The sequence below is a fragment of the Triturus cristatus genome, chromosome 9 (assembly GCF_964204655.1).
Source record: "Triturus cristatus chromosome 9, aTriCri1.1, whole genome shotgun sequence".
Taxonomy (NCBI): domain Eukaryota; kingdom Metazoa; phylum Chordata; class Amphibia; order Caudata; family Salamandridae; genus Triturus; species Triturus cristatus.
Window position 1 is genome coordinate 533,894,057 of NC_140592.1, and position 13,911 is coordinate 533,907,967.

A 13,911-nucleotide genomic window follows, 5' to 3' on the forward strand; every position below is an offset into this window, starting at 1 on the left:
GCTAAGGACTTGTTGGAGACCTTGGGGAGGATAGCAGGACTCCGGGTGAACTGGACCAAGTTGTGTTTGTTCCCCACCAGACCGGACAGAATAGACCAACAGAGTGCAGGGGACTTCCCGTGGGAATATCGTTGTTTACCATACTTAGGGACCCAGATTTATCATGCTCATGACGACCTTTTGGAGGGCAATGTAGGGCGAGCGGTGCGCAGAGCAAAAACCTGTTTTGATTTTTGGGGGACTCTTACTCTATTCGTTGCAGGTAGGGTTGCCTTGGTGAAGATGGTTGTCCTGCCCAGATTCCTCTATTATTTTGGGATGCTCCCCATTTGGATCCTGGGTAAGCTCTTTGCCCAGCTTAATTCTTTGATTACAGGATTTCTATGGGGAGCTGGGAGACGGAGGGTTGCCCTAACTACCATGCAACAGCCCAGGGCAGAGGGAGGCCTTGCGTTGCCAGACCTGGAGGTCTATTATCATGCCGCGCAGCTCCAATCGTTTATAAAATGGGTGGCGGGCCATATCAGGTGCCCAGAGGACCTGGGGGGGTCAGATACGAGTTGGCGTCTTTTGTCCTGTGTGCTGCTGCGAGTACCCTTAAGGAATGAATTGCTGCCACCGGATTTACGTGCAGTGCGGCAGTGCTGGGCACGCATGGCCAGGAGGACACACGTCAAGACCTCTTAGGCGCCCGAGATCCCGCTGAAGATGTGTGAGGCGCTGCCTCACGGGGGTGATTGGAGCCAGTAGCTGACCTGGGAAGAGGCGGGAGTCACCGCAATAGGTGACTTATACGAGGATGGCAACCTCCTCCCTTTTAATGATCTCAGAGAACGGCATGACCTTCCGCAAGGGGACTTTCTCCTGCATGCGGCCCTGACAGCAGCTATCAGAAAGCACTGTCGAAGGGGATTGTTGGAGCCTGCCACTTCTCTCGCCTGTCAATATATAGTGATGGCAGCGGGAACTTTCAAAGCGGTAACTTGTCTTAATAGGCGGATTACTCAGGACGTGCGCCAACCCTTGGCGGCGTTGGGGCTCAAGTGGGAGGCGGAATTGGGGGAACCCATCGAAGCAAAAACCTCAAGAGGCGATTGTTGCGAGGGCGTGGAAAAGCTCTTGGAATGCACGCTTTTAGCTCATCCAATTCTATGTCTTACATAGGGCCTACCTCACACCCGGCAAAATATTCGAATATTTTGGGGTGTCAGACGCTTGTCCCCGTTGTAATCAGGAAGGGGCAAGCTTTTTCCACATGTTCTGGGACTGTCCACAGCTGGGAGACTACTGGCAAGGGGTGATAACTGCTTTGGCGACTGGGACAGAGAGGGAGATAGCCATGGCGCCAAGGGTTTGCTTGTTGCACTGGTTTCCGCACACTGCTAAGACTAAGATTACCAGCAAGTTCATTGATTTGGGGTTGGTCCTGGCTAAGAGAGAACTTACTACCCACTGGGAGGCGAGACAGGGACCTATTCTAGCGTGCTGGCGTAGGGAGCTGGTGAAGTGGGCAGATAGTGAAGGGAACTACAGATTATGCATGGCCAGGCATAGTGGGAGCGAGAAGTCATTGGAAATGGCTCAAGCATGGGTGGCACTCATGGAGCTGGCTAAGCACCCAATTGTGGAAGACGAGAGCGCACCTGATGGGGGGGGAGGATGCACAGGCCACTTGAGCATCCCCCCGCCTGAGGGTGGAAGAGCATGTTGAGACCAATGAGAACCTGACAGGGACCTTCCCGCCAGTGTTTCCAATCTGCCATATACTGCGACCTGTGTGGCAGGGATTCTGATGGGTGGTGCGGGAACTCTGATTGACTCCCTAAGTATTTTAGTAACCATCTGCATGCTTGGGTGGGTGGTTGGGGTGGGGGGCTTTGTTGGGGTGTTTAAGAATCGGGATGGAGGGTTGGGGTTCGGGAGTTCTTTATGTCTTTATGTCAATTTACAATATTGGACTGGACCATGCATAGGGACGAATTGAAATGTATATCAGGCTATCTATGGGGGGATGGATGAGAGTTAGAAGAGTGCCCCTGGGATCCTGGTAGAGCTCTTTTGATTGCAGTCAACCCTGGGAGGTCCCTCAGACTGCTAATGTATACAATTGTACTGCGTACTGCCTTCCCACCTAGTTTCATCATTATGCCCACGGGACTGTATGTATGCTTTTTGACAATCAATAAAAGTCTGTTTTTAAAAAAAATGGGGGAAATATACATGGGTTACTGCTTCTAAATTACATTACTATTAGATCAGTGCTATCTACAGATGCTGAGAACAATGACAGTAAGGGAACACAATGTGCGCAACTAACACATACAGTACCACCCAATTGAAAAATGTTAGATGCTCAACTTCCTGTGGTTCACTGTCATCAAAACCACAATCAATAAAAGAGTACAGTTAGGAAGGAACATCAAAAAATAGAGTCCATGAAATCTTTCCTTCAGGTTTCAGTAACCTTTTTTTTTTCTTTTTCAAATTTGCTGATTCTTCAACGAGTTGCTTCAATCGAAAATACAAAATCGATTTGTAGATCACAGTTGCATTTTCTATAGATCAGAAAGGCTGTTGAAAGAAGAAAAAAAGAAAAGGTTACTGAAACCTGAAGGAAAGATTTCATGGACTCTATTTTTTGATGTTCCTTCCTAACTGTACTCTATCTACAGATGCATTGACAAATCAACATGAATACATCTTAAACACAAACAACAATGCATATAGAAGGTTACAACTTAGAAGAAATGCAGTTGTGAATAAAAAAACAGCATCTGAGCGATATTGCTTTGATGTCAAATACAGTTTGTAAGAAATAGCAGCACCTTCATATGGAACATTCAATTATTGACAAAAACATAACACTTGAAACAAAACACAGTTTGCAAAATTAATAGCATTACAACATCACACATCAACAATTGTACATCAACAATCGTACATCAATAATCGGACATCAACAATCGCACATCAACAATTTGCACATCAACAATTGCATCTTGTATCACACCCAGGCCCAAGCGTATCCTCTGTATCATGCCCAGTAGTCCAAGCAGCTAGCACAATTAATAACTGGACCCTGAAGGGGAGGAGCCTAGCGCTTGACCAAGATGGCCGCGTGAGCTCAGAGCTCCCGAGACCTTCGCGCCCTCCGTCGACTATCCTGTCTCTAATCCTGTCGGTATGCATGGCATCGTGTGGATGACTCGTCAGGGAGGCGATTGATGCTACCCGCGGTCGGATCGCCCACCGGGAACCGGACTTATGCCTGGCGGAAGATTGCGGCCTATCTCCGGAGGATGCCAGGGGCTAGAGTTGGCAGGATGCCCGACTCCTAGTTGAACAACAACGGCCAGGCGAGGTGTGAACTGTCGGACGGAGGTCCCCGTTCTTTCACTTTCGCTTTCTCTCCCTTTGTCAGCACTGCCCCTGGAGGGCTCTGGGCGGCTTTATTACCCTATGGACGCCCTGAAGGCTACTCTGGCGGACCACGGCAGCACAGATCACTCCTGATTCCTTCGTAGAGAGGGACCCGTCTTCGCTGAACCGACCTGCTGGGTGACAACCATGTCGGGCAAGGCAGAGGGGGATCGGCTGAAGGCTAAGACTACCAGGAGGGGAGCTTATACCCAAGTTAATAGCATGGACCGATATGCTCTCCAGAAGGGGTCACCGAGTGGGTCGAGCCAGGCACCGGATGCCCAGAAGGAGGACTCGCCTTTGCCCCCGGAGCCCTCACTACAGGATGTCATGGGCGCGCTCGAAGGGATGCAGACTTCGATTGGAAAACAATTTGAGGCCCTGGCGCATAAGGTGGATGCTATCTTGGTGGATGTCAACCTGATCCGGGCGGACTTGGGCAAAACGAATGAACGGGTTAAGAACCTGGACCTCAAGACCACGGGCCTCACCGATGATGTAACGGAACTGTGGACCGAGGTTCGTAAGCTGAGGACCGAGAGTGATCTCCCCGCCCGCCGGCTGGAGGATTTTGAGAGCCGGGCCAGACGCAACAACGTTCGCGTCATCGGGGTCCCGGAGTCCTCAGATGAGGCTTCGGTTGACCTGCTTGTTGAGGACTTGGTGCTCAATCATCTGCAGCCTAAGGGGCTTGGAAAGTTCTTTGCGGTGGAAAGGGCCCATAGAGTGCCGGGCGGGAGGCCCAAGGCGGGTGCCCCGCCGAGACCGATCGTCGCCCGGCTCTTTCATTTTCGAGATCGGGACGCTATCCTGCAAGCATCGAGGGTGACGAGCCCGGTTCCCTTCCAGAACGCATCGGTGAATTTCTATCCGGACTTCACCCAGCAGGTGCAGAGGCAGAGACAGGGCTTCCTGGGGGTGAAGAGGCGGCTGCGGGAGAGGGATCTGAAGTATGCCATGCTCTTCCCTGCCAGATTGCGTGTGGTGCACGAAGATCGGACATTCTTTTTTGATTCTCCTGTTATGGCCGATGAATGGCTGGACGCTCTGCCCCGGCGACGGACGGGGGACGACATTGCTGAGGACGGAGACAGTGGCCGGAATGGGCAGGGCTGATATCTCGGACCCGATCTGACTTGATTTGGCTATATCTGGAGACCTGAATAGAGTGCAGTAACTGCGGAGGGTTGCGGGAGGGCGAGGGGTGCTCTTTTCCTCCCTCAGGGTACTTTTTTGTAGAATTTTTGGTTATGTAGGGCGACAGGCACACTGCAAGTTGGGGGGGCTTTGTAAGCTGCAGCAGGGGTGCAGGGTGGGGGGTGTTTTGGGGATTTTGGGTTTGTTGTTGGGGGGTTTATTACTGCAAGGCACGATGATTCTTTCCAGGACTGTTCCATGGTGGCTCTTCGGGTGTGGGGTGGGCCTCTTTCTGTTTGAGGATGGGGGGTAGGGGCTTAAGTGTTATAAGCTGGAATGTTAATGGTTTGGGGGACCGCATTAAGCGTGGGATTGTTTTGCAGTTCCTGAAACGGTCAATGCCGGATGTTGTCCTGTTGCAGGAGACGCATCTTATAGGTAATACGTGCTATGCTCTGAATAGGAAGGGTTATAAATTCATAGCACATTCGGGATTCTCTTCTGGGTCCAGGGGTGTGGGCATCCTAGTCAGAGCCTCGCTGCCATTTGAGGTGGACTCCACCATTGTTGATGATAGGGGGAGGTTTGTGGCGGTGGCGGGGCGGTGGGAAGGAAGAACTTTGGTTTTAGTTTCGGTTTATGTCCCGCCGGCCCTGCAGGCCTCCACGTTTACAGATCTGGGTAGGGCCCTGCTGGATCTCCCGGGGGGAATGCTTGTGGTGGGAGGGGATTTCAACGCTGTTGGCTCCGGCCTGCTGGATAGATACCCTCCCAGAGTCACAGGGGGGGCTCAGAAGTGGCTTCCAGACTTCCTAGACACGCTTGGCCTGATAGACTGCTGGAGGCTCCGGCACCCCACGCAGTGCCAATACACGTTCCACTCCGGGGCGCATGGTAGCCTTTCCAGGATTGATTACCTACTCACTTTGGCCGCGCATGCCTCGTTGGTCTCTGAGGCGAGGCACATGGCGCGTGGTATATCTGACCACTCGCCAGTGTGGATTCGGCTGGATCTAGGTCGGGAGGGAGGGGGAAGGGTGGCCCCTATTAACCCGTGGTATTTCCGAGCCCCAAGATGCGCAGCGCACTGGTAAGGACAGTTAAAAAAATTTTCAAGGACAATCAGGGAACCGTGGACTCGGCAGTGTCGCTGTGGGAAGCTTTTAAGACCGTGCTTCGAGGGGAAGCCCTCTCCCTAATAGTGGCTGCCAAGCGGCGGAGAGATGGCGAGGTTCTGCAGGTGGAGGAGGAGATCGCGGCTCTGGAGGGAGCGATGGAGGAGGAGGTTACGGAGTCCTCACTGCATGAGCTTTGCTTGAAGCAATCTGAGTATAAAGACCTGGTGACGAACGCCGCTAAGACTCTCAGTAGGGAACAGCAGGGCCGTCTCTATGATGTTGGTGACAAGGCGGGGAAACTCCTGGCTTGGCTGGACAAAAAAGAACGGGTCAATAGAGTTGTGCCAGAGTTGAAGGGAGAGAGGGGAGAGGCGATTGTGGAACCTGAGAGGATTGTCACGTGTTTTTCGGATTATTTCTCTAGGGTTTATGCCTCAGCGTCGGATAGGCCACTCGAGGACTCGTGTGATCTCCTCCGTGATATTGAGTTGCCCTGCCTCTCCGATATAGATAGGGATGATTTAGATGGTGACATAACGGTTGACGAGGTGGCGGGGGCTATCCGCGCGTTAAATTCGGGCAAGGCCTCGGGACCGAACGGCCTGCCGATAGACCTGTACAAACTGTTTCCGGATAGGGTCGCCCCTCACCTGCGCGCCATGTTCGTGGAGGCGCGGGGGAGTGGGACCCTCCCGTTGGACCAGCGGCTGGCGGCGATTGTGGTTATCCACAAAGAGGGCAAACCCCGAGATCAGTGCGCCTCATATAGGCCTATCTCACTCCTTAACGCAGAGCCGAAAATTCTGGCAAAAATCCTGGCGACCCGATTGATTAGGGTACTCGGTGACTTGGTCCACCCGGATCAATCCGGCTTCATCCCGCACCAAAACACAGCATTAAATCTTCGGCGCCTTCATGGCGTAATCGCCAGGGCGGGCACGCTGCGCGAACCAGCTATTGTGGCGTCTCTTGACGCCACGATGGCCTTTGACACGGTGGAATGGGCATACTTGTGGGCCGTGCTGGCCAAGTTCGGCTTTGGCCCCGGTTTTGTGAGCTGGGTGAGGTTGCTGTACGACGGGCCGCTTGCGAGTGTGGTGGTGAATGGTCGGGCGTCGACCCCGTTTCGGCTTGGGAGGGGTACTCGGCAGGGTTGTCCCCTGTCGCCTTTGTTGTTTGCCCTGGCCCTTGAGCCGCTGGCTGCGTGGATACGTTGGCACCCGGATATACGGGGCCTTCGGTGGTCGCCTGAACACGAGGACCGCATCTCGCTCTATGCCGATGATATCCTGCTGTATCTTGCCTCACCCAAGAAGTCACTCATAGTGGTCTGTGACGTACTCACATCTTTTGGTAGGAACTCGGGTCTCGTTATCAACTGGAGCAAATCGTACTTGTATGTTCTTAGTGGCGAGGTTCCACCGATCCCTAGCACATGTTCGATACAGGTCGCCCAGCAGGGTTTCGTGTATTTGGGGATCTTTATCTCCATGGACTCTGCTGTGCGCTATGATAAGAACCTGCTCCTTCCCCTGGCACGCCTGAGGCGCGACGTTGAAAGTTGGCGGAGGCTGCCGCTCTCCCTCGTCGGGCGTGCGGCCCTGTTCAAAATGATGTCTCTTCCCCGCTTCCTCTATGCACTCCAGAATACTTTGGACTGGGTACCGGCCAAGTACTTTCGGGAGGTCGAAGGCCTCCAACGGACGTTGCTGTGGGATGGGCGGCCGCGCATAGCTATTGCAAAGTTGACGCTGCCATGGTACGATGGGGGCATTGCGCTCCCAGATGTCCGACGGTAATATTGGGCCACACAGTTGAGCGCGATCAATCATGGGTTTTATGGCCCTGCCCTCAGCCCTGGGTATGCCATGGACAGATGGTTGTTGCGGGGTGGTAACTACTACAGGGCGTTGTACTTGCGGTCCCTAGACTCGTCCCTCACGGGGCCCACTGGTGTGGCTGTGCGCGTGTGGAAGATGGCAACTGATTCGCTGGGCTGGAAGGATAGGCTCACCCTCGCTACCCCGCTGTTTGAATCGGAGAGATTGGGAAGGCTTTGGCATACAAAAGGTTTTGATAAGTGGGACCTGATCGGCATCTCCAGGGTGGGAGATGTGCTGCATAAAGGGAAGGTGAAGTCCTTTGACGAGTTGCAGACTGAGTATGAGCTTGGGCCCTCCGAGTATTTCAGGTATATTCAGGTGCGTCATGCCCTCAGATCAGTCCTTGTAGAGGGTGAGAAGGTGCCTGAGTCCTCTCCGTTGGAAGACCGGGTCCTTGATGGCCATATGCCCGAGAGCACAATCTCGCTCATCTATAAGAAGCTGATTAACGTCCGGGCGGACATGCTTCTGGGGCTGAGGGAACAGTGGACCAGGGATGGCCTCGAGTTGGATGATGAGGATTGGCAGTCTGCTGTTTCTTCTCCTAAGGAGGTTGCGATCCCGTCGCGTCTGAGGCTGGTACAGCTTAAAATACTGCACCGAGTGTATGTTACGGGGCCGCGGCTGGTTCACATGGGATTCTCGGAGGACGGCCTATGCAGGAGGGGATGTGGTATGGTGGGTACTTTCCTGCATATCATTTGGGAATGTGGTGTCATTGAGGAATTCTGGAGGAGAGTCCATGCAGTTATGGGGGAGGTGACGGGTATTGCTGTGCAGCCGGAGGCGCGGTGTTGCCTCCTGAATGTTTGGGGACCCACTGACTTCGATGAGGCACAGACCCAATGGGTGACTCTGGGTAACATGGTTGCTAAGAGGGATATCGCGCGATTGTGGGGCTCTTCGGGGCCCCCCACATTGACTGCGTGGAAAGAGAATATGGACTGGAGTATGTTTAGGGAGAAGACGGTCTATTGCGCTAGAGGCCGCCCCCGGAAGTGGCACGCCATCTGGGGGCAGTGGAATCAATACAGGGGGGGAATATGTCTTGCCCCGGATCTGGAACCACCCGAGGAACAGCTTTCCCCTTGACCTTCTTTCCAGCTCAGTATGGTTTATGAACTATTTTGGCCTTTGCTGTCCCCCTTTTTCCTCCTTACACTGTATTGTAACTGGTAGATGAGTGGGGTCCGTCCTCCCCTGGGGGGTTCTTCACCATGGGCTTTCAGTGTTCTTGCCTTGCTGGGGTTTGCTGTGTGTTTTTTGTGTTTATTTAAAATTAAACCTTTGCACTTCTCCTGCACTGTACTGAGGACGTATTACTGTCTCCAACTATCGATGCTGCCGAACCTCCGGGTTGTCGGCTGAATAGCTGTGTCCTGAATTTAAAATAAAGGTTTTTAAAAAAAAAAAAAAAAAAAATAACTGGACCCTGTATCATACCCAAGAGACAAGTGTTCCATCTGTATCACACCCAGCTGTCCTAGTGACTAGAATCGCACCCTGTGTCGCACCCTGTGTCACACCCAGGGGCTAAATGTACCATCTGTATCCAGTGCTTAATTTGTAAAAAATTAAGTCCAGGTGCTCAAATTTTTATAGGAGGCTACGCCCACTACCCCAAACTCCACCCACATCCTCAACTGGCTCCACCCCCTCACCTTAGTGGTGAGATTTGAAAGGAGGGTGGGTGGAAGAAGAGGGAGCAGAATGGTAGTGGATGCTGTGATTGTTTGCTTGACGGAGTTCATAAATTAAGGGTGATTAAGGGTGGGAGCATAGGTTGTTGAGAGTATTAGTGAGGAGGAGATTGTTTTTATTGTATTTCTGAAAGCTAGCTGCATGCCTCTCCTAATAAATAGATACCAAAGGGGATGATGGACGGAGCGTTTGAGCAAATCAAACACTCACCCCCAGTCAACTGATCTGGGTTTAATCCATCATCATTCTTTAGCTCACTCCACCACCCCAGTTCAGACAAGGCCATATGCAAATCAGTCTGACCATTTGCCTCATGGGAACAGTCCAGCCCGAACTGCCAAGCCATGTCTTCCCTGGACCGGAAACAAGCCTCCTGAGACCGGTTTCTGACTAATCAGCCATCATCAGCCAGGCTAGCTTGAATCGAGTGGCAAAGTGAGCAAGGGACCCACGTCTGGGCATATTTTTCAAGAGCTCCCAACATATGCTAACATTCAAAGATATACAAAGTAATGAAACTTGCAATTTGAAATTAGCTTAGATTTATTTTCTAATTTATACTTTTACAAAAGCACACAGCTTCCCCTGCACTCAGAAAGGCACACCACTCACCCTTCACTAATAGAGGACACCTATAACACTACACTCAGACAGGGAAACTATTTACACTGTGATCAACAAAGACACACCACATACAGGGTGATATCTCTCAGCCTGTACTCACACAGGCCCAGCGCTCACCTTGCACTCACACAAGTACACCGCTCACCTTTCACTCACATCGGTAAAACTCTCACCTCGCACTCACACAAGTACACTGCTCACCTCTCAACTTGCACTCACACAAATTCACCTCTCACCTTGCACTCACACAGGTACACCGCTCTCCTTGCACTCACACAGGTACACCTCTCACCTTGTACTCACACGGGTACACCTCTCACCTTGCACTCACATGGGTACACCTCTCACCTTGCACTCACATGGGTACACCTCTCACCATGCACTCACACGGGTACACCTCATTTTGCTCTCACGTGCCCACTCCACCCTCTGAAGTCATACAGGCACAACTCTCCCCCTTCACTCACAGAGGAACATCCTTCATGCAGCTGTCACAGCAGCACACCACTCATAACATGCACAGGGGTCTAACCCTGCACTAACAGTTAGGGCGCTCGACCTCGGACCTGGGGGAACTGGGTTCGAGTCTCAGTAACGACGCTAAATCTCCTGTGATTCTGGGCAAATCACTTAATCTCCTCGTGCCTAACAAAAAAAAAAAAATTAATGTGTGTCCTCATGTAACGTAACTGGTGCTATGTAAAGCGCTCTGATACCTGATTGGATTCGGGTCAAGTTCGCGCTATATACAACTCTGCTTAAAAAAAAAAAAAAATACACTGGTCGCAGCTGTCACCTAGCACTCAACAAGAGCACATCCCTCACAGTGCCATACCTCCCTCATGGCATCTAAACCGGCCCACCCCTCAGCATGCACTCATATAGGTACACAGCTCACTTTACAATGACACAGTTAACCTTGCACTCACATGGACATACCTCTCAACCGTACACTCACAGGGACACACCCTTCACCTTCACCATATAGCACACCACTCACCACGCATACACACAGCTCATAAGGATACAACCCTAGCACTGCACTCACACGCACACATCGCTCACCCTACACACACAGAGACACACCCTTCATTCAGCAGTAGCATACACACCACTCACAAAGGCGCACTCAATACTTAAATAACTTACACAGTGGCGGACTGATCATCAGCCAGTCACATGGGCAGACAGGCTGCTCAACTTGCACTGACGAGGATACACCCCCCACTCTGAACCTACACATACACACTCACAATCAGTCACGAAGCTAATCAAGTTCCAGTGTTGGCAAATGTATCCTTTTAATGCGCAACAAAAGATTCACCAAGTGACCGACTGTCAAATTAGCACGGGCTGTCTGCACGCCCAGACTCAGAGCTGCCCCTTCAAGCCCTGGTGTGTATTGTGTCTGCTCACCAGCCGTTTAATGAGCATGTATTCTCTTTATGAATGCGGCGCTCCCTTCAACGCCATGGTGCGCTATCATGGTGTTTTTTCGTGTTGTAGGTTTCCTGGTTTTCATTGTTGATTTATAAATTAATCATGCTTGCTGTTTCCATGCTTTTGCGGGATTTTCTTATTTTGAGTCAAATAAATTGGTCATTTCATTTCCGCACCGCAGCTAGTTTCATGGGATCGGATGAGGTGAGTGTGCTACATACTCTTTAAAAGTAAAGCAGCAAAAATAATAACATTCAAGGTGCACGTGCAAAGCAAGCTCGGCAACCTGGAAAAAGCCATTCACGCAGGTAATGCGGATCCAGGTGTTGACAAGGAACATATGGGCAAGCAGGTTGTTGGGAATATATTAGACAACTTTATAGGGGTGTTGTAGTTTATTTATTTATTTAATCACGGGCCTTTGTGAAGTGCTGCGCACTTCATTTCTGCTGCTTTAGCGCACAGAGTTTACAACCAGTAGTTAACATCGGGCTTTAAGTGCAAACCCGAGGTACACTACATAAACTCGGCACGTGCTGTGCTCACCCTTAAAGTGAATTGTTCTATACATGCAGCGAAGAAAATGGGCTGTGTCACGGTGGACAAATAAAACAGGAAATGCAGCGTGAACATCCATTAAAATAAGTCGATTATGAAACAGTCAGTCCTGGAATATAGCACACTATTATACGTACATAGAAGGCTTGGACACGTTTTCCAGTGCACTAAGATAGGTCACTGGTGCCTACAGAAGGTCCTAATACAGGCCCATCAATCACTCCAAAGTCAGCTGGGAAGTAGTTGGGATCTATTAGGCATTCTTCCACTAGTTATTTATTTTGCAGTGTATAGCCGGCGCAAGCTTGATCAGAAGGTATGAGAGCGCTTCACACGACCACCAGTTGCATTACAGTCAGATGGCCTGGAAAAGCGGAGACTGCGGGCACGGCCTACTTTACAAACAGTTAACAGAGACACTGACTCAGCCAGCTGCAAGAACTCCCGGGACCGTCCGATCTGAGCAGCGCTGCGGCCGCAGTCCTGGACTCCGACTGCATTCTTGACTGCACCAGAAGTGAGGGGACTGCAGAGCAGGGCGCGAGGGCGGCCGGCCAGACTGCAAACACCACCACAGCGGCCGCGCACGTCCAAATCAAATACAATTCAAAGTGTGCCACGCCCGGGCCCTAATTCAGTGCGCATGTTTGCTGAATGTTGATTGAGCAAATTAAATCACGAGACCCAGTCTCGACATCACGTGACGTTAGTGACTGACTGCGCAGTGAGTGAAGAAATATTGTAGCTAGCCCTGCCTGAGCCAGCAGTGAGCACTCGTGAGGCGAACAATACTGTCTGCGCCAGGTGCGCCTGCACTGCAGTGAATGTGGTGATAATATTTAGTTTGCCATAGAAGTGCAGACGCTTGGTGTAGACCCGGCCCTGACAGATAAGTGCCGGTGCTAAGCACCGGAAAGCACCGGCACAAATTAAGCACTGTCTGTATCACGCCCGGTAGTCCATGCGATGCATTTGTGTCACGACCAGTGGAAAAAGTGTGCCATTTGTATTATGCCCAGCAGTCCATACGACCAACACCTCTCACTTCTTTCAGATACCGATGGTGCTGGTAAATCAGTGGCACTGAGATTCCCTTTTAGACTAAAAAATAAGAGTGAGGTGCCAACAATAAATAGAATAAATATTCACCTTTCCTAGCGTTCTATCAAAAAAAGGTGACTTCCGTGGGTTTGGCCCGGAGACTTCCCAGAGAAGAGAATCTTGGAGGTAGTAAAACGCCCCCAACTCAATTTGCAAACATGTCCATTCCTGCTTCCATTTGTGGTCCAAGGTTGGCTCTTTGCAAATCTGGTTGCCCTTCTTTAACATAAAGTGGAACCCCGACATGGAGTTTCTGTGTAGGGCCATCAAACTCGAGGCTACAAAAAGGAATGATTCAGAAAGGGGAGGGTTGAATAAAAACATGACCACCCAATGTCAGGAAATCTGGGATACCAAGGTGGGTGGATACACTTGGCTAGAAGGGAAGGGAAAACCCCTAACTGTATGGAAACCTACACTGTATTAATTGTGTTTCAGAGGTAAAGGAATGCTTCCACCGGGCACAAATGAAAACTGTGGCACGATTATGCACATTCTGGATATGCAATTGGGCACCTCCACACTGATGGATTTTTACAGAGAGTACAGCGAGGTTGCCTACACTCAGTTCATCCCCGGATAGCGTGGACTTTGTTCCTTAGGAACCATACACACCCCGACACTGCTCATTCTCAGAGAAGAACTGTTAGATTTGTAATACCACCCATTAAGGAAGAAGACAACCTTGCTGCATCAGATTCCTGAAAAAAGAACCAAAGATTATTTTGTCTGGGCTCAGTATAAGGACATTTATGAAGAATTCAGACTGTTCACAGACACATGTGTATCGGCAGGAGGGCTATACCCTTCTTCAAAGTACAGACAAAAGAGAATGACCTCTGGTTTAAAATAACCTGGTACAAGATGTTTAAAACTATGAATAGCACTGAGCTCAGCTTTAATTCAATCAAGAAAGAACTGAGAGTAAT

General features: G+C 50.8%; 1 long non-coding RNA gene across 1 annotated transcript in view; it reads right to left on the reverse strand.

Moving 5' to 3' along the window:
• Nucleotides 1-12,470, reverse strand: part of LOC146798256 (uncharacterized) — a 134,910-nt gene extending 122,440 nt beyond the window's left edge. The window contains exon 1 of the long non-coding RNA XR_014969136.1: nucleotides 12,306-12,470. This is a non-coding gene — a long non-coding RNA (uncharacterized LOC146798256). The remainder of the gene's footprint in view (nucleotides 1-12,305) is intronic.
• Nucleotides 12,471-13,911: the final 1,441 nt, after the last annotated feature.